General features: G+C 39.6%; 1 protein-coding gene across 8 annotated transcripts in view; it reads left to right on the forward strand.

The window, feature by feature from the left end:
- The first annotated feature begins 13,097 nt into the window (after window positions 1-13,097).
- Window positions 13,098-19,666, forward strand: part of LOC113921584 (cyclic AMP-dependent transcription factor ATF-7) — an 81,621-nt gene continuing 75,052 nt past the window's right edge. For 2 of the 8 annotated variants that reach the window (XM_035729141.1, XM_035729144.1), the window contains exon 1: window positions 13,104-13,222. The gene's annotated coding sequence lies outside the window, so the exon portion shown is untranslated. The other 6 variants (XM_027592426.1, XM_035729142.1, XM_027592425.2 and 3 more) reach the window with 5 other exon arrangements.

The following is a 19,666-nucleotide window of genomic DNA, read 5'->3' on the forward strand; positions in this document are numbered from 1 at the left end:
GGAATTATTTCAGAAAAGCCCCTAAACAAACAACCACAACTAACAACAAATAGCATGAAAACAGACCTTGGAGAGGGGAGGAGAATCTGATTTTCACTGTTGCCACATTAAATTATTTTAAATGTCCAGTTTCAATAAAAAATCACGCGATACTCAAGGAAACAAACAAACAAAAAAGGCCATGGACTTACTAGACAAAGACTTTTTTTTTTAAGATTTTATTTATTTATTTGAAAGAGAGAGAGAGAGAGTACAAGCAGAGGGAGTGGCAGAGAGAGGGAGAAGCAGGATCCTGCTGAGCAGAGAGCCTGACTCGGGGTTTGATCCCAGGACCCTGGGATCATGACCCAAGCCGAAGACAGCTGCTTAAGCCGACTGAGCCACCCAGGTGCCCCTAGACCAGAGACTTTTGATCAATCATTTAAAATATATTCAGGGGTGGGACACCTGGGTGCTCAGTCAGTTTAGTGTCTGCCTTCGGCTCAGGTCATGATCCCAGAGTCCTGGGATTGAGTCCCGCATCAGGCTCCCTGCTCGGCAGGAAGCCTGCTTCTCCCTCTGCCTCTGCCTCTCTCTCTCTCTGTCTCTCATGAATACTAAATAAAAACTATTTTAAAAAAATTAAAATAAAATAAAAATAAAATATATTCAGGGTGCTTGGCTTGCTCAGTCAGTAGAGCATGCAATTCTTGATCACTCAAGGTCATGAGGTCAAGGCCCACTTGGGTGTAGAAATTACTTTAAAAAATAAATAATAGAAAATTAAATATATATATATATATTACACACCACACACACATATGTATATATTCAAAGAACTAAAAGAAATCATGTATGAAGAACTAAATGAAAGAGAATGACTGACCAAATAGAGAATATCAATAAAAATACAGAAATTATTTTTAAAAGAACCAAATTCTGGTGTTGAAAAGTACAACAGTTAAAATGAAAAATTCACTAGGAGGGCTCAACAGTAGATTTGAGCAGACAAAAGAGAGAAATACTGAGTTTAAAGGTGGGTCAATTGAGACTATCCAGTCTGAAGAACAAGAAAAAAGAATGAAGAAAAATGAATAGAGCCTCAGAGACCTGTAATACTCCAGCAAGTGTACATGGAAAGAGAGTAGAGCATAAAAAAAATACAGAAAGAATATTTGACAAAATAATAGCCAAGAGCTTCCCAAATTTGATGAAAAACATCAATCTATACATCCAAGTTCAACAAACTCCATGTAGGAAAAATTCAAGCAGATTCACACCTGCGCACATCACAACCACACTGTCAAAAGACAAAAACAAAGAGTGAATCTTGAAAGCAGCAGGAGAGAAGTGATTCACCACATACAGGGGATCATCAATATGATTTCACATCAGAAACCATGGAGGCCAGAGATAGTAGGGTGACGTATTCAAAGTACTGGAAGAAAAAGACTATCAACCAAAAATTCTATATTCAGCAAATCTATCCTTCAAAAAGAAAGGAGGGGCACCTGGCTGGCTCAGTTGGAGGAGCATGGAACTCTTGATCTTGGGGTCATGTGTTTGAGCCCCACAGTGGGTGTAGAGATTAGTTAAATAAATAAACTTTAAAAAAAAATTTTAAATAAAGGAGAAATTAAGACAGCCCCAGATAAACAAAAATGAGAGGAATTCATCACTAGCAAACCTGCCTACAAAAAATACTAAAGGGAGTTGTTCAGGCTGAAATGAAAGGACAATAGTAATTCTAATCCACATGAAGAAATAATGAACATCAGTAAAGGTAACTACATAGATAAATATAAAAGACAGTATAAGTGTAATTTTTACTTGTAACTGTCTTTTTCTCCTGTGGTATTTATAAGACAATTGTATAAAACGGTAATTATAAATCTATGTTCACGTGCATACAATGTAAAAAGATGTAATTTGTATGACAACAGTACAAAAGAGGAAGGAAATAAAGCTGTATAGGAGCTTTATTGAAATTAAGTTGGCATTGATGCAAACAAGATTGTCATAAATTAACATGTTAATTGTAGCTTCCAGGGCAACCATTAAGGAAAAATTTTAAAAATACAAAAACGCAGGGGCGCCTGGATGGCTCAGTTGGTTGAGCATCCTACTCTTGGTTTTGGCTCAGGTAATGATCTCAGGGTTGCGAGATAGAGCCGGGAGTCGGGCTCTGTGCTGGGTGTGGTGCCTGCTTGAGATTCTCTCTCCCCCTCTCCCTCTGCCCTTCCCCCCTACTCTCTCACTCTAAAAAAAATAAAAGAGAGTAGTTAGAATAGAGCTTGCGGGGCACCTGGTGGTTGAGTAGGTTAAGTGTCTGCTTTCAGCACAGGTCATGATCTTGGGGTCCTGGGATCAAGCCCCAGGTCAGGCTTCCTGCTCAGTGGGGAGCCTGCTTCTCCCTCTCCCTTTGCCCTTCCCCACTGCTCGTGCTGTCTCTCTCTCTCAAATAAATAAATAAAATCTTATTTAAGGGGCACCTGGGTGGCTCAGTCGTTAAGCGTCTGCCTTCGGCTCAGGTCGTGATCCCAGAGTCCTGGGATCGAGCCCTGCATCGGGCTCCCTGCTTGGCGGGAAGCCTGCTTCTCCCTCTCCCACTCCCCCTGCTTCTGTTCCTGCTCTCACTGTGTCTCTCTCTGTCAAATAAATAAATAAAATCTTTAAAAAAAAAAAATCTTATTTAAAAAAAGAGGGGCATGGGAGGGATAGGGTGATGGACATTGGGGAGGGTATGTGCTATGGTGAGCACTGTGAATTGTGTAAGACTGATGAATCACAGACCTGTACCCCTGAAACAGATAATACATTATATGTTAATAAAAAAGGGGGCGGTGCCTGGGTGGCTCAGTCATTAAGTGAGCTTAGGTCATCTTCGGCTCAGGTCATGATTCTAGGGTCCTGGGATCGAGCCCTGCATCGGGCTCCTAGCTAAGCAGGGAGCCTGCTTCTCCCTCTCCCACTTCCCCTGCTTGTGTTCCCTCTCTTGCTGTCTCTCTCTCTCTGTGCCAAATAAATAAATAAAATCTTAAAAAAAAAAAGAAGATAATTCTTTGAAATATGAAAAAAAGAACAGTGCTTGCCTTTTTGTCACATAACTTACTCTACAAAGTGAGTATCTTTTCTATGCCTTGGTAAATTGGTAGTCTCCATTCTAAATTTGTATAATCTTCCAACATTTTATCCCTTGCACTTTCTATGCCGTGAAATATCTGAGAGTTGCTTTAATGTGAATTTTTTTTGCCAGTGTCACTTCCTGTAGAACATTTTCATCCTTTTTGTCACTTTCTTCATTTATGGCAATAAGTTCACCTTCACTGAGTTCCTTTGGTTGCATATCCCGAGTCTCTAGAATGGCACCAGTGTCAATATTCCCTTGATCAGTGGTCTTTTCTAAACTGTACTTATATTCAATTTGAATGTCACTTCCTGCATTATCATTTTTTCTTTCTTTCTTCTCTGTTGCTTTTTTGGCCATTGATTATCTATTTCTGTAGATGGCTATCACTGGAAGACAAGGAGGCAACATAACTACATACTCTGCTGTCTGTGTGTAAACTGAGTAACAGATGCACTCTGACCAATCACTGACAGACTTTGAAAGAAGTGACATGATTGGTACTAACTGATCATGATGCACATATTTATGAAGTGGTTTGTGTACTGATGAGCCAGCAGTGAAGTTTGCACTTCATGTAAGTACTCACAGTTCATATACCATGGTAACTGAAGTTTGAACCATGTTGTTGAAAGGAAATACCCTACTTTTTTTTGTTTTAAAGATTTTACTTATCCATTTGAGAGAGAGAGCAAGAGAGTGAGCATGAGCAAGGGGATGGGCAGAGGAAGAGGGACAAGCATACTCCCCACTGAGCAGGGAGCCCAACGCGGGACTCAATCCCAAGGACCCTGAGATCATGACCCAAGCCCAATGTTTTTAAACAATAATAATTTTTAAAGTATTGTAATAATGCAAAGTATCACAATAAAATAGTTCTCTGGGGGTTCCTGGCTGGCGCCAGGCTGGCTCAGTCAGTAGAGAGTGCAAATCATGATCTCAGGGTTGTGAGTTCAAGCCCCATGTTGTGTGTGTTGTGTGGAAACTACTTTATTTTATTTTAATTTTAATTTAAAAATATATTTTTTTAATTAAGTAAACTCTACCCCCAATGTGGGGCTTGAACTCATGACCCTGAGATCAAGAGTTACATGGTCTGCTGAGGAGCCAGGTACCCCTGGAGCCTACTTAAAAAAAAAAAAGAAAAGTTCTCTGATCACAACAAAATTAAATTAGAAATGAATAATGGAAGGAAATTTGGGAAACTCATAAATTTGTAGAATTAAACAACATACTCCTATATGACCAATAGGTCAAAGAAAAAATTGCAAAGGAAATTAGAAAATACTTTGAGGGGCACCTGATTGGCTCTGTTGGTAGAGCGTGTGACTCTTGATCTCAGGGTTGTAAGTTCAAACCCCACATTGGGTGTAGAGAGTACTTAAAAATAAAATCTTTAGGGGTGCCTGGGTGGCTCAGTGGTTAAGCATCTGCCTTCAGCTCAGGTCATGATCCCAGGGTCTGGTGATTGAGCCTCACATCGGGCTCCCTGCTAAGTGGGGAGCCTGCTTCTCCCTCTCCCACTCCCCCTGCTTGTGTTCCCTCTCTCACTGTCTCTCTCTCTGTCAAATAAGTAAATAAAATCTTTAAAAAAAGAAAAAATGCTTTGAGATGAATGAAAATGAAAACATAACCTATCAAAACTTATGGAATGTAGTGAAAGCAGTGTTTAGAGGAAAATTTATAGCTATAAATGAGTGTTTTAAATAGAAAAAAATCTCAAATCAATAACTTGAGCTAAAGTGAAAGAGGAGCAAGCAAGTAGATGGAAGGAAATAATAGAGATTAGAGAATGAAATAGAGAATGTAGAAATAATAGAGAAGATCAGTGAAACCAAAAATTGATTTTTTGAAAAGATTAACAGAATTGACAAAACTTTAACAAAACTGACAAAAATAAAAAGAGAGGATTCTGGGGCACCTGGGTGGCTCAGTTGGTTAAGCATCTGACTCTTGATTTGGGCTCAGGTCATGACTCTAAGGTTGTGAGATCCAGCCCGATGTCAGGCTCCACTCTCAGATTCTCTCGCTCCCTCTCCCCTGTTACTCCCCACCACATTCTCTTTCAAAGAAAAAAAGAGAGAGAGAGAGGGCACCTGGGTGGCTCAGTCAGTTAAGCGGCTGCCTTCAGCTCAGGTCATGATCCCAGGGTCCTGGGATCGAGCCCCATGTCGGCTTCCTGCTCAGTGGAGAGCCTGCTTCTCCCTCTCCCTCTGCCTGCCGCTCTGCCTACTTGTGCTTTTTCTCTGTCTGTCAAATAAATAAATAAAATCTTAAAAAAAAAAATCTGCATACATATGCTTACATACATGTGTATGCATATATAGTATTTAAAAAAAAGAGAGAGAGAGGATTCACATTGCTAAAAACAGGAATAAAAGAGGGGACATTACCTTCAGCCTCACAAAAATAAAAAAGGATTATAAAGGAATATTATGAAGCATATGCCAACAACTTAGATAACCTATATGAAATGGAAAAATTCTTAAAAAGATACAAACTACAGAAACCAACTCAAGAAGAAATACAGGGGCACTGGGTGGCATAGTTGGTTAAGTGTCTCACTCTTGGTTTCGGCTCAAGTTGTGATCTCAGGGCCATGAGATCAAGCCCCGAGTCAGGCTCCATGCTCAGAGCAGAGTCAGCTTGGGATTCTCTCTCCCTCTCCCTCTGCTCTTCCCCTCAACCCCTCAGATAAATAAATCTTAAAGAAAAAAAAGAAGAAGAAGAGATACAAATAGACCTATATAATGAATGGCCCTATAACAAGTAAAGACATTGATCCAGTAATAAAAACAAACAAAAAAACAAACGGAAAATTTCTCACAAAGAAAATCAGAGGATAGTATAGGTTCATTGGTGAATTCCACCAAACATTTAAAGAATTACCACCAATTCTTCATAAGCTCTTCCAAAAAATAGAAGAGGGAGCAACATTTCTCAATTCATTTTATGATGCCCAATATTATCCTGATAACAAAACTGGACAAAGACACCACAAGAATACAAAACTACAGACTAGTATCTCTTATAAATGTAGATACAAAAATCTTCTACAAAATACTTGTAAATAAAACACAGCAACATCCATAAAGGATTATACACCATGATGAAGTGGGATTTATCCCCCAAATGCAAGGTTGGTTTAATATATGAAAATCAACCAATGTAATACACCATGCTAATAGAATAAAGGAGAAAAATTACAATAGCATCTCAATGAGTGTATTTCATAGGTGTATCTAACACCCTTTCATGATAAAAACACTCAACAATCTAGGAATAGAAACAAACATATTTATTTATTTATTTATTTATTTATTTATTTATTTATTTATTTATTTATATTTATTTATTTGACAGAGAGAGACACAGCGAGAGACGGAACACAAGCACGGGGAGTGGGAGAGAGAGAAGCAGGCTTCCCACCCGGCAGAGAGCCTGATGTGGAGCTCCATCCCAGGACCCTGGGACCACGACCTGAGCCGAAGGCAGACACTTAACAACTGAGCCACCCAGGCGCCCCGAAACAAACATCTTCAATGTGATAAAGGACATGTACAACAAACTTACAGTTAAAAAAAAAACCCTACAGTTAACAGCACACTTTTTTTTAAAGATTTTATTTATTCATTTCAGAGAGAGAGAGAAGGAGCAGGGTATGGGGGGAGGGGCAGAGGGAGAGAGAGAGAAGCAGGCGGGGCTTGATCCCAGGACCCGGAGATCATGACCAGAGCCAAAGGCAGATGCCCAACTGACTAAGCCACCCAGGCGCCCCAGTTAACAGCACACTTAATAGTGAAAGTCTAAAATCTTTCCCCCTGAGATAAGGAACCAGACAAGGATGCTCACACTCACTACTTCCATTCAAATTTTATTGGAAGTTCTAGCTAGAGCAATTAAGTAACAACAAGAAATAAAAAGTGTCTAGATTGAAAATGAAAAGGTAAAAAACTCTCTAATTGCAAGTGATACGACCTCATTGAAAGAAAATCCTCAGGAATCCACAAGAAAACTATTAAAGCTCATAAATAGTGCAGCAAGATTGCAAGATACAAGACAGTATATAAAAATTAATTGGGGTGCCTGGCTGGCTCAGTTGGTAGAGCATGTGAATCTTGATCTCAGGGTTGTGAGTTTGAGTCCCATTACTTTAAAAAATTAATTGTATTTGGGGCGCCTGGGTGGCTCAGTCATTAAGCGTCTGCCTTCGGCTCAGGTCATGATCCCGGGGTCCTGGGATCAAGGCCCGCATCGGGCTCCCTGCTCCGTGGGAAGCCTGCTTCTCCCTCTCCCACTCCCCCTGCTTGTGTTGCCTCTCTCGCTGTGTCTCTCTCTGTCAAATAAATAAAATCTTTTAAAAAATAAAATAAAAAATTAATTGTATTTCTATATAGTAGCAATAATCTGAAAATGAAATTAAGGAACAATTTCATTTACAATAGTATCAAAAGGAAAAAATACTTAAAAGTTTAACAAAATAAGTGAAAAATTTGTACTTTGAAAACTACAAAACATAATTCAAAGAAATTAAGAAGACCAAAATAAATAGAAAAATATCCTATGTTCATGGATTGGAAGATTTAACATTAAGATGGCAATACTCCCCAAATTGATATACAGATTCGATGCAATCTCCATCAAAATCTTAGCTGGCTCTTTTGCAGAAACTGACAAACTGATCCAAAAATTCGTATGGAAACGCAAGGGACCCCGAATATCCAAAGCAATCTTGAAAAAGAAGAACCAAGTTAGAGGTCTCACACTTCCCAATTTCAAAACTTACTACAAAACTACAGTTATCAAGCCTTTTTAATACTGGCATAAGAATAGACATATGGAACAATAGAACAGAATGGAGACTCCTGAAATAAGTCTGAATGTTTAAGGCCAACTGATTTTTGATAAGAGTGCCAAGGTAATTCAATGGGGACAGAATAATCTTTTCAACAAATCATGTTGGGACAACTGAGTATTATTTTCAAAAGAATGAAATTGGACCTTATACTACATATAAAAATTTATCTTAAAATGGATCAAAGGTCTAAATTCAGGAGATAAAACTATAAACATTTTAGAAGAAAATATAAGTGTAATCTTTGTGATCTTGGATTAGGCAGTATACCAACAGTACAAACAAGAAAAAAAATTGGACCTTAGTAAAATTAAAAACTTTTGTGTTTCAAGGTACCTGGCTGGCTCAGTCAGTAGAACATGGGACTCTTAATCTTGGGGTCACAAATTCAAGTCCTACTTTGAGTGGAGAGGTTCCTTAAAAAAATAAAAGACACTAAAACTTTAAAAAAAGAAAACTTTTGTGCTTCAAAAAATACCATCAGAAAGTGAAAAGACAACTCACAGAATGGGAGAAGATACTTGCAAATCATCTATCTGATAAGTCTAGTATCTAGAATATATAAAGTACTTTTACAACTTAATGATAGACACGTGTCTTTTTTTTTTAAGATTTTATTTATTTATTTGGCAGAGAGAGACACAGCGATAGAGGGAATACAAGCAGTGGGAGTGGGAGAGGGAGAAGCAGGCCTCCCACTGAGCAGGGAGCCTGATGCGGGGCTCGATCCCAGGACCTGGAATCATGACCCGAGCAGAAGGCAGACACTTAATGACTGAGCCACCCAGGCGCCCTGAAAGGCATGTGTCTGACTCTTGATTTCAGCTCAGATCATGGTCTTGGGGTTGTGAAATCCAGCCGTGCTTTGGACTCCTTGCTGAGTATGGAGCCTACTTAAGATTCTCTCTCTCCCTCAGCCTTGTCCGTTCCCAACCTCTTGCCGCTCATGTATATGTGCACTTTCTCTATATATAAAATAAAAATAATAATAATAAAATAAAATAATAATAGAAAGACAAATAACCCAATTACAAAAGAGGCAAAGGATCTGAATAAACATTTCTCCAAAGATATATAAATGGCCAATAGGCACATGAAATGACATTCAACATTATTAGTCATCAGGGAAATGTAAATAAAAACTACAGTGAGATACCATTCACACCCACTAGGATGGCAAGAATCAGAAAGATGGACAATAGAAGTGTTAGTGTGAGGATGTGGAGAAATTAGAACCTTCATACATTGTTGGTGTGAATGTAAAATGTACAGCTGCTTTCGAAAAGTTTGGCAGCTTTTCAAAAAGTTTAATAAAAACTTACCATATGACTCAGCAATTCCATTCCTTGGTATATATCATGAGAATTGAAAACTATGTCCACATAAAAACTTGTATATGATGTTCAAAGCAAAATTACTTATAATAGCCAAAAAGCAGGTACAGCCAAAAATCCATCAACTGATGAATGGATAAACAAAAATTGGTATATCCATTCAATGGAATATTATCCTGCCATAAAAGGAATAAAGTACTGATGCATGCTAACATGAATGAATCTTTTTTTTTAAGATTTTTTTTTTTTTAATTCATGAGAGACAGAGAGAGAGAGAGAGAGAGGCAGAGGGAGAAGCAGGCTCCCAAGGAGCAGGGAGCCCGATGTGGGACTCGCTCCCAGGACTCTCTGGGATCATGACCTGAGCTGAAGGCAGATGCTTAACCATCTGAGCCACCCAGGCACCCAACACGAATGAATCTTGAAAACATTGTTAAATGAAATAAGCCAGAGGTTTTTTCAGATACTACAAAGGTCAGATATCACACTATTCCATATATATTAAATGTTTGTAACAGGCAAATCCATAGAGACAGAAAGTAGACTAATGGTTGCCAGGAGTTGGTGGGGGGCAAATGGGGAGTGACTACTAGTGAGTTATGTGCCTTCTTTTTGAGGTGATGAAAATGTTCCAGAATTAGGTATTGGTGATAGTTGCATAACTTGGTGAGTATACTAAAATTCACCGCATTGTACACTTTATAAAGGTGAATTTTGTGGTATATGAATTATGTCTTAATAAAAAAAATACATTGGCGCCTGGGTGGCTCCGTTGGTTAAGCGTCTGCCTTCAGCTCAGGTCGTGATCCCACGGTCCTGGGATGGAGAGTCCCATGTCAGCTCCCTGCTCTGCAGGGAGTCTGCTTCTCCCTCTGCCCCTCCTCCTACTCATTCTCTCAATCTCTCTCTCAAATAATAAATAAATAAAATCTTTTAAAAAAATACAACTGGAACAATGGAGGAATTTTACTAAGAGAAGACTAGGGAAGGGACACATGTGGGAGAGAAAGGCAGAATTTGTTTTGGACATGGTAAGTTCGAAATACCCATTAAATACCCAAGTGGATTTCTTTCTTTTTTTTTTTTTTCCAAGTAGATTTCTGAAGTAGGTAATTGGAGTCTTCAGTTCAGGGGAGAGATATGGGTTGGAGATATTATTTGGGAGGAAATGAATTAATACATGTAAAACACTTAAAATAGTTCCTGGAACACAGTAAGATCTATAAATGTTAGTTATTATATTTATTATCTTGTATGTACAGAGTAATAGCCGAATGTCCTAGCACAATTTGTAGAATCCTTTACTCCCTGACTTTTTAAAAAAGATTTTGTTTTTAGATAATCTCTACAACCCAGTGTGGGGCTCGAACTCACAACCCCGAGATCAAGAGTTGCACACTGCACTGATTGAGCCAGCCAGGCGCGCCTGATCTTTTTTTGTTTTGTTTTAAGTTTATTTAAAGTAATCTCTATACACAACATGGAGCTGGAACTCACAACCCTGAGATCAAGAGTTGCATGCTTTTCTGATTGAGGCAGCCAGGAGCCCAGACTCCCTGATTTTTAATGCCACCTCTGTTATATACAAATATCCCATTTATACTGAGGTCTTTTTCTTTTTTTTTTTTAAAGATTTTTATTTATTTATTTATTTGACACACAGAGAGAGCGAGAGAGAGCGAGAGAGAGAGAGCGAGAGAGAGAGAGCACAAGCAGGGGGAGCGGCAGGCAGAGGGAGAAGCAGGCTTCCTGCATGAGCAGGGAGCCCGATGTGGGGCTCGATCCCAGGACCCTGGGATCATGACCTGAGCTGAAGGCAGCGGCTTAACCAACTGAGCCACCCAGGCGCCCCCTGAGGTCTTTTTCTATCATTGCATTCTTTTAACTAGAAATTGTTTTAGGGGAGAGTAGATTGGAAGCCAAGATTTCTCTCAACGTTTCTCAAATCACTTCACAAGAACATTAAGTGATTCTATGCTTCTGTTTCACCTTTGTTACCTAAGAAGAAGTCACCTGGATTCCTTGTACCTTTTAGAGGGTGCTGTGAGAATGGATGATATCCTAGGCAGGAAGTTCAGAAAGCCAAGTAATATAAAGCTGCAAAAGGAAGTTACCTGAGAGAAAAGAGATTTCGTAGGTAGTACTTTGAGTCCATTAATTCTACTTATAACTATGGTAATTTTTTAAAGTTTTTTTTTTTTAATTGTGGCAAAACCCCAAAACCCCACATAAAGTAAAATGTACTATCTTGGTTACCAGATGAGAACAAATTTTAATACAGTCTTTGCATTTGATGTTTAACCCAAAATCTTCCCAAGGCTGTCTCCTCCATAGTTCAACTGCTGATTCACATTCCTTCTTCAAAGAGGCCCCGCCTACATTACTCTGAAGCACTCTTCACTACTGAAATATTTGTGTTTATTGACTTATTAACTGTCTCCCTCTCCCCACTAAAATATAAGTTCTACCTGAGCAGGGACCTGGTCTGTCTACTCTTCTCCCCATGCCTAGAACAGTGCCTTGCACCTAGTATGTCCTGTTAAGTATTTATTGAAATACTTGCTGAGTAATAAGTATAGTGTTCTTTGATTCCCAGTGTTATATATTTTATCTCATTTGATCATTACAACTCTTTGAGTAAAATGGGCTTACTAGCCCCATGGTAAAGAGACTCAGAGAAGCATCTCACCCGAAGTCACAGGCCAATTAAGAAACAGGGTTGGGATTGCTACTTAGGTGGCTTGCTTTTTCCAATACATTCACTCCAGTTCTAGGGCTAAAGGTATTTCAAATTAGTTTCCAATTAAGGAAGTGATGACTCTGCAGGATAGTAGAAACAACCTGCACATTTATTTACATCTCCAGTTCCTGCAACTGGAACCCTTATTATCGCCACCCCACCCCTTATGCAGTCACACACACACACACACACACACACACACACACACACACACAGCCGAGTTATGGCCACAGTAATATTATTTTAAGTGCAAAGAAGAGAATGCAATTACTCGACTGTTTGGAAACCTGAATCCCCTTGTGTGTCGGTGTGGGGAGGAGGTGGTTCCCCCCCTTTTTTAAACAGCTTCATTGAAGTATTAATCTTCTCCTGGGTTTTTTGTTTTTAAGATTTTATTCATTTATTTGACAGAGAGACACAGCGAGAGAGGGAACACAAGCAAGGGGAATGGGAGAAGCAGGCTTCCTGCAAACAGGGAGCCCAACGCGGGGCTGGATCCCAGGATCCTCGGATCATGACCTGAGCCAAAGGCGGACGCTTAACAACTGAGCCACCCAGGCGCCCCATCTTCTTTTGTTTCTAAAGTGCGCTCCTTTAGGGAGGCGGGGGGGGGGGGAGTGCCCTCCTTTGAAATAATCTCATTCCCTAGAATATTTACTTCACCTTTTGAGTGTCCTGACTTTTATGAGCTTTTGGTTTATTTATTTAAATAATCTCTATACCCAACGTGGGGCTTGAACTCATGGCCCCAAGATCAAGAATCACAAGCTGTTCCGACTGAGCCGGCCAGGTGCCTTTACTTCACCTTTTGGATCTCCACTACTACAGGTACCTGAACGGATTCCCTTTCCTTTTTCTTTTACCCCTATATTCCACAGCCAAACACGTGTAACCTGTATGTATGTACTCAATTCGCTCAGCCTCTCTCCAGTCCAGTCCAGCCCACCAAAAGCCCGGCCCCTTCTTTTTTCCCGAGCCCCGCCTTTCGGCCCCTTTCCAACTTAGGGCCTACGGATCTCGCCCTTCCTTCCCCCCCCCCCCTCCCGCCCCCCAACATCTCGCGAGAGGTGAGCGCCCCTGGCCGGACGAGAAGAAAGTATCTGCTCCTCTGAGGGGGGAAAGAAGGAGCTGGAGACAGATTGTGGGAACGAACGCGGGCGGGCGGGAGGCGACGGAGCTACCAGCGGGTGAGTTCTTTTAACATTAACTAGTCCATGATCTGGCGGAGTCTCTCTTTCAACTCTGGCCACTCTCAGTGTCCCAGGCCGGGGTCTCCCCTCCCAGTCGGTGTTGGACGGGGGCGCTGAGGCGGTGGCCAGGCCCTGTCTGAGGAAGTGGGTGGGGCATGGAGTAACGCCGACCAATAAAAGAGAAGGAAGCCACGATTGGCGGCGATGAACACTAATGAGAGATCGTCCTTACCTTGTGGAGTGCCGCCCCTCTTCTCTGCCTCCTACCGCCTCCTTCCTCTGGGGGGGGGAAGGCGGGGCCAGAGGCCTGAAGTGTGGGGAGAACTTGGGGTAAGTAGCCCCGGGGGGCACAGGGCGTGGCAAGGAGAGGGGAGTTGAATCCTGAGGGAATGGAAGTCTAGTAGAGCCTAATGGGAGGATCATGGGATGGGGTGGAATGGGAGGAAGGGGAGGGGTACTAAATTGGTTGAAGACTCGGGCTTACCAAGTGGGGTTAGGGGCTTGGCATTGAAGAGCTAAGGGTAATAGGTAGGAGGTAGGGAACAGTAGGTGAAAACATGGCATTGGGTTTGGTTGGAAAGATAGGTAGAGGTAAATCATTGGAAATGAGAGTCATGGCATTTCGATTGAATTATGAAAAAGAATAGGGACATGATTTCAGAGAGAAAGTATGAATTTGGAGAAAATTCAGTGAATGAGTTTAGAAAGACTTAATAGAGGTGGGCTTACGAGCCAAAAGGTATCACTTTGAAAAAGTATAGGGGAATTCGGAGGGGTAAAGGAAGTGTTTGGAAAGGAGACAGCTGATATATACAGGCCTTTAGCCTAGGTATCAGACGCAGCCTAGGATATTGATTTGGGGCTTTTGCTGTATATGGCACCTAGTCTGGTGACCAGCTTGCAAGAATAGTGGGGTAGGGGTAGAGGAGGAGAAAAATAGAATGCTTTCATCGCTTCTACTCTGATTTCCTTTCTCCCTCTCTTACTCTTCCTACACTCATCTCTTCCTGAACTCAGGGATGGGGGCTTGGGACTTGAGCGATACAAGTTGGAGCCCCATTGGGAGTCATGTTGCTCTGAATTGCTTGTTATGTTCTCTAACTGGGGTGTTTACTACCCAGGGCACCTCCTACCTAGATTGCTGCGTTGCTACTTTCCTAACTTTAAAAGTTTGTTTTCTCCTTAACAGAGGGTGTTTCAGTATCTCCAAAGGTTGTGTCATAGTAAGTGTAGGTTTGTGGGGGTGTACAGAGTTTTCTGGGCAAGCTCACTTGTTTCCTATATTTAAAAACTTTGCAGTAGTGTAAGAATTCTTGTAAAGACGGTTATTCTAAGCACAGAAAAATATACTAAACTGAAGTTTGTTTTGTTAAATGTGTGTCTTATCCACTCATTCTTGGAGCTTGTTAAATGGATGGTTGCAGTTAGTTTTAGTTAGCTTATGTTACATATTTTTAAATGGTGTAAATAAGATAGACGTATATTTCAGGAAAGTGAAAAATTTTCAGTTTCTTCCTTTGTGTCTAAACTCAGAAGCCAAAGATATGTCATAATATCTTAGGGCAGGGGTTGGGGAAATCAAACACAATTTGTACTTAAACATGGGAGGATGTAAGGTAAGTGGAGACTATTGCGAAATGTAACATGTCTGTAAGAAAAGAAGCTAAAGAAAAGTTTGGCAGCTATACTAAGTAGTCTTACCAGTTCTTAATTCTGTACAGCAAAGGGACAAGCCTTTGCCCTTTGTTTGATAGTTGTGTATTATTTAATAATGAATTGAACTACTACAGCCAATTAATTAATAACTTCTTTGCTACTGCATAGATTTGTCTTTTACATCCTTCTCTTCTCCTTTTACTTTTGAGAAGCAAAATAACGTCTGAAATGCCGGTAAAGCTCTTACATGAAGAGAAACCAGCGTATGTTGTTTTGTATTAACCTTTGGTTTTCAACCATTTGAAGCTTTTTCTCCTGGCCAGAAAGTTGCCCCTACAACAAGTTGAGACCAATTAATTACTGATCCTTTAGCTTTAATTACTGAATTGGATTCCAGTATTTCACATTCAGAGCAGTGCTGTTGGACATTCAGACATTTTCAGTTTGCCTGGCAGCAGAACAAAAAATATCCAATGAAAGAGCAGAGTCCCTTGTTTTATTCTTCCGTTCTCGAATTTGTGATGGCTTTAACTTGGGCACTATTAAATGCAAGATTTTTTTTTTTTTTAAATCTCATCAGTGTTAACACCTAGCAGAAAGCTAGGGAGTGTCAACACTGCGCATCTTTAAACTTGTGGATCAAAGGTTGCATCCTGTGATAGTTTCAGTGTTGTAATTTTTAAGCATTTTTGTTTACCAGGGCTTTTAAGTGTTAATACTGCTACTGTACCTCCTTTTTTCTTTCCTCTCCCCACTTCCAACTGAAAATGAAAATTGTTTTTTTCAACCAACTCTTAAGCTGCTTCTTTGCCTCAAGTAAAGTCCCTGGCTCTGCCTGAACACAGCTGCTCTGAAGTTCTCACAAGTTATTGTTTTGTACATGTCAAGACGGAGTTTTTCCTAGGCTGCAGTAGGAGGGAGTCAGTGTTAAGCAGCCTCATCCACGTCTGATAAGGAGGAGCCTTCTCCTTGCAAGGAAGTTTTAGGTGGAGCAAATAGCATTGCCATGTAAATGTGTAACAAAGACAGCTCTCTTCTTGAGACTTAGTTGGCTGGCTGGCATATAATTGTCCCTTATCCCTTGATAAAGGTACTAAAATTAAGGTGCAGATGTTGTTTCTTTCAGAAAAACAAATGCAGCATTCATTTAAAAAGAAAAAGCGTTAATTTCTTTTGTTGTTGGTGTCTCTGAAAATGGTACTCTGATTTTAGAGTTCATGAAAAAGTTTTCCATCGGGTGCCTGGCTGGCTTAGTCAGTGGAGCATGTGATTTTTTTTTTTTTTAAGATTTTATTTATTTGTTTGACACAGAGATAGAGCAGGAATACAAGCAGGGGGAGTGGGAGAGGGAGAAGCAGACTCCCCGCTGAGCAGGGAGCCCACTGCAGGGCTTGATCCCAGGACCCTGGGATCATGACCTGAGTGGAGGGCATACGCTTAACGACTGAGCCACCCAGGTGCTGCACTGGAGGTCTACTTTTAGAACATTCTTTACATTGTGCTGAAGCTCTTTAGTTCTGCCATTTGCAGCTACAATAAATAAACCTAATTCCTTGTCAGCATGGTAGCCCTTCAAGTATTCGATGACAGTTATGTAGTGGGATAAATATCCCAAGTTATTTCAGCATTCCTTAAGTGACCATTTTTAATAAAGTTCAGGCTTCTCATCAACTGGGTTGCCTGTATTTAGGGTCTCTTTTCTAGATCTGAAATATAACACCTCAGGTATAATCTGATCAATACAAAGTACAGGGGAGAGTATGGCCTCTTTGCTGCTGTGCTCTGTACCTCTATTCTTAAAGCCTAAGATCGCATTAATTTGTGTAATTGATTTTTTAAATGTAATTGATGACCTTACATTTATCCTTGTAATTGTCATCTTGTTAATTTGGGTTTATTGTTTTACCTTAATAATGTTATTTGGCCTCTTAGCCATTCCTCATATCATATCCTGATGTTTGTATCATTGATAGATAAATTTTATAAATGAGACATAAATACCTATGTTTTTGATTTAGGTCACTGGTAAAAATATATAAGGTTGGAGCAGTGCCATATAACATCAGCATGCTCTCATTAGGTTGATATTAATCCATTTATCAACCTTTTGGGTAAGATTCAATTATGAATCCACTTTTTTTTTTTTTAAGATTTTATTTATTTATTCATGAGAGAGAGAGAGAAGTAGGCTCCCAGGGAGCAGGGAGCCCGATGCGGGACTCGATCCCAGGACCCTGGGATCTTGACCTGAGCCGAAGGCAGACGCTTAACCATCTGAGCCACCCAGGCGCCCATCCACCTTCTGTTTTATCATCTAACTTATATGTCCTGTGAAGTATTAAGAGGTATCCTGTTGAAATCTAAATATATTGTCTCTGACCTATCCCTAAGCTCCTAGGCTAGTGACCTGTTAAAAAATGAAATGAGGTTAGACATTAGTTGCTACCTAGCTAGGTCATGCTAGTGTTTATAAGTCACTGCATTACTTGCCAGTTGTTTATAAGACATCTATTTAATAATTCCCCTATTTTTTTAAGTATAATTGCCCCCCCTTTCCAACATTGCTTCCTTTATTTTTAATTTTTAAAATAATTCTAGAATGATTAACAGTGTTTGTGCATAGTTGCATATTTTGTGTCATCAGATGAAATTCTGTTTTGGAATCTTTGGCATTTTAAGTAACAAATTAAAAAATTAAACTATTGTCCATGTAACAGTTATATCATAGCTTCCCCATAATATTGACATCTCCAATTTAGACCTAACTTTTCATTTTGTTTGGAATAAAAACCTACACTACCTGTAAGAAAAAATACACCACACACACATATAATTGACTTCTTTAATTATAGTTTATTGATGTGGTGGGTTAAGTTTGTCATGCTCTGTGCTATAGGTAAAATTGTGCTAGAAATAAGCCAGAACATCAGAAGACATCTCTAGAGACTAAAGACTGTGTTGGCAGCCAACAACTTTCCTGTGTGTTAATTTTAGACTTGATAGTTGAACTTATGTTTGAGCAATTTTAGCTGATAAATGCATTTTTAAAGTACCTTCCTCTTTTGGGGTTTTAATTTTTACTTTCACTTTTAGAAAATGGCAAATTGTGAATGGAAGTGTCTGTGCAGAATGAAGTAGCATGCTGTTAGGGACAGGATGCATCTTTTGATAGCTTCTCATCCATTTGAGATTGTTTAGTTATGAATTCTCCTGGAAAGCAGAAGGATGGACTTGATGACCCCTCAAGGTCCTTTCCAGTCCAAACACTCATAAATAGAAACTCAGATCACAGAACTTACTATTGAAGAATCAGGAAGAAAAATAGACATTAAAGAAAATGAAATTGAAGTGGTTCTGCTGACCCAGTGGGAATGGCTAAACAGAAAGTAAGGAACATAAATGTCAAGAAATAACTCCTTTGAGCAGGAAACCAAACAAGAATCAACAACAACAAAATTTTGCATTGGGGTCATTTCATGTCTTAAAATATTTCATCATGATATTTTCTCTCCAGGATTTCCCTGGTGGACACTTTGTGTTGAAATAATGTTTGTTTGTCCCCCCACCCCTTAAGCCATAGTATTTTGTTTTCTTTCCTTCTCTTGTTTATCCTTTTGTTTAGAAAGTGTGGGGGGGGGAGGGTGTCTGAATAATATACCCACTGCTTGTATACAATGAAGAAAATTCAGTTTAGTTTTGAAAGTAAACATACCGCTTGGCTTTCTTAGAAAGGATGGATGAGTGTTACATTTCAGGAAAAATTTTATGAAAAGACAAATTTGTTATCTAGTTTTTAAAACTTCATAGGCATACATCTAGGAAAGATTCCCAATTAAGGCAAATGTGAGTTACTACAGTAATCTTTTTTTTTTTTTAACTACAGTAATCTTATGAAGGATGTAAGAACACTTAATCAGAGAACAAAACTCATTACAAAGTCACGACTTCACTTTGTTAGCTTTTTCTCATCTTTTGGTAATTTTAATCCTAAATGTTCTCATATGTTTGAAACCCGAGTATGTAAAAAGTTTCTCTTTTCAGGATGCCTGGCTGCGTCAGTCAGTGGAGCATGCGACTCTTGGTCTTGGGTTGTGAGTTCGAGCCCCACATTGGGTGTAGAATTTACTTAAAAAGAAAAAAAAAGTTTCTCTTCAAGAGGAAACCAGAGAGGGAGACAAACCATAAGAGACTTTTAATCTCAGGAAACAAACTGAGGGTTGCTGGAGCGGAGAGGGGTGGGAGGGATGGGGTGGCTGGGTGATGGACACTGGGGAGGGTATGTGCTATGGTGAGCACTGTGAATTGTGTAAGATGAATCACAGACCTGTACCCCTGAAACAAATAATACATTATATGTTAAAAAAAAAAGTTTCTCTATTCAAGAATGCATTTATCCTTAATAAATAGCAACTTAAAGCATAATTAACTTAAAAAGTCACTTTGTGAGCTTGTGGCTTGGGCCTCCGTGGAACTGTGTCCTTCTGCCATTGCCCCACCTTCTCACAAAATCCAACTTGTTTTGAGTGAAATTACCTATTATCTGGTATAGTGCTTCTTGTTGACACAGTGGACAAAGAAGATTTATATGCTAAATTGGTCAGATTGTATTTGGGGCTTATAATTTACCATGCAGTAAAAAAATTACTTTTTTTTAAGTTAAATAGAGCATAGTCATTTTTCTGAAAAGGAATATGCCTGACTATATTATAAAAACAGGGTGATTTATTGATGAGAACATATGACTGCTGTAAATGATTTGTGTTGGCACCAAGTTTCTTGCCAGTA

This window comes from Zalophus californianus, chromosome 9 (genome assembly GCF_009762305.2).
Source record: "Zalophus californianus isolate mZalCal1 chromosome 9, mZalCal1.pri.v2, whole genome shotgun sequence".
NCBI lineage: Eukaryota > Metazoa > Chordata > Mammalia > Carnivora > Otariidae > Zalophus > Zalophus californianus.